Here is a 2093-nt window from a genome sequence, read left to right as displayed (position 1 = left end):
GCATTTGGACGACCGCCGTTGTGCCTGACCGCCATGCGAGCGCCGGGGTGTCCAGCGAGTGCCTGAGGTAAAAGCATCAGGAACTGCTTCCGCCCAGCAGGGCTGTGTCCCGGGATCGGCCGTGTCCCGAGCACGGGCTGTGTCCCGGGATCGGCCGTGTCCCGGGATCGGCCGTGTCCCGAGCACGGGCTGTGTCCCGGGATAGGCTGTGTCCTGGGATCGGCTGTGTCCCGCGATCGGCTGTGTCCCGAGCACGGTCTGTGTCCCGGGATCGGCCGTGTCCCGAGCACGGGCTGTGTCCCGAGCACGGTCTGTGTCCCGGGATCGGCTGTGTCCCGGGATAGGCTGTGTCCCGAGCACGGGCTGTGTCCCGGACTGTCTGTGTCCCGGGCAGGGCAGGAACCGCTCTACCACCAGGCCCAGCCTTTCCTGCAGGAGGATGAGAACGAGATCTGCGGTGGTGGGGCTGCCAGGCGTCTTTTTGAGGCAAGATTGCCCGTTTCAGCCTTAAACGCCGTCCTTAGTGCCTACGGGACGCCACCTCCCGCCCGCGCTCAGTACCGCGGCGGGGATGGAGGCTGAGCGGGGAACGCTGCCCGCAGGATCGTTCACCGGGACGCACGAGCAAATGGGAACCACGGGCTGCCGAGATGTGTTTTCATTAGGCTGGGCATCTTTTTGCCGTACGGAATCAGTAATTGCACTGTGGGAGGGCAGCTCGGGAAGCAGCGCTGCCCAGCACAGAGGCTTGGAAGGCTGCTTAAGGTTGTGTCTATTAAGTCTCATCCCGAGCGCGCCTACCCTGTGCGCTCCTAAAATCACCCGGAGACACCGGCATATAATTACACACGTACGGGAAGAAGAGGGATTAGTGGAATCCTGAGCAGCGAAGGATTGTCCGATGTAAAAAAACGTGTAGAGAGTAGGGCTGGGGATAAGGAACGCCAAGCTCTGCGTTTGCTGACTTTGTTGTCAATTAACAGCACGCGGAGATGTCGCACAGCACTAACGCCTGAAAACGTTATTGAGAGTGCTTTGGATCCTAGTTACAGGTGTATAAATGTTCGATTTTTTACCATGGTATTATTTTATGCTAATACAGACGTTTGTATCACTTGATCTCATAAGCAGTATTGGGGGGGGGGGGGGAATTAAAATGTTGCATTTTAATTAGACATTAAGACTGCACTTTTTCCGAAACTTTTGAACTCGAATTTCTGCTTAGTCCGAGAGGCAGCGTTCACAAAGTTCCAACAACTTCTCTGAAAACTGGCGGCTACACGCGGAAGAAAGCGCAGAGTCGTGCTCTTAAGGCACACAGCTGCAAGCGGGCAGAGACAGTGGGATGAACCCTGCACACTCATGTGTGGGAAATCGCAAAGGTACGCTCTGGTCCTCATCCACTGGAACTGGCAAGTGCCCAGGAGCGGGATGCTGCGGGCGCCGGGTGGCCACAGGGTGCCCAGCTACAGGGAGCGGCCTCTGTTATCGTACAGAAGAAAATACTTCCCGTGTGCTGGCACCTGTGAGCTCCTATTTCAGCCAGTGGCGGGTGAGATATCAGTGACCTCTGTACCTGGCTGACAGACCAAGAAGCCACTGGGGGTTTTCCTCAGCGGTTTCTCACAGCTCAGCAAAGGATCCCCAGGCACGCGGGCATCCTGCGGGGACCCAGTGGTTCCCGTGTGCTTCCAGCTTCCCTGCGTCTCTAGCCCCGAGCACGAACCTTTAGCGCCCGTTCGTGTTCCTCTGAGCCGCGCCGCGGCACCGCACCCGAGATGGCGCTCCGGCGGGGCGCGGCGCACCCCGGGACTTGTAGTCCGCTCGCCGGGGCCGGGCTGGGGCGGGCTGGAGCCGCCGGGGGCCGCCGGGACGCCCGCCCCGAGCAGCGCAAAGCACCGGCCATGCCGTCCCGTCCCCGTTCCCCCGTTCCCCGTCGGGGACCTCCCCCGGCGGCGGGGCGGAGCGGGGCGGGGGCGGGGGGTCCCGGGAATGCGGGGCGGGATGGGCCGGCCCGGGGGAGGGGCTCGGCCGCCCGGTCCGCCCTATATAGAGGGGCCGAGCGGGCAAGATGTTCACTGCCAGTAGTGGGG

The sequence above is a fragment of the Pseudopodoces humilis genome, chromosome 1, assembly GCF_049639895.1.
Source record: "Pseudopodoces humilis isolate 2021_Gansu_Grassland_sample_001 chromosome 1, ASM4963989v1, whole genome shotgun sequence".
In the NCBI taxonomy this organism is placed as follows: Eukaryota; Metazoa; Chordata; class Aves; order Passeriformes; family Paridae; genus Pseudopodoces; species Pseudopodoces humilis.
Note: the sequence above shows the minus strand (reverse complement) of the source record.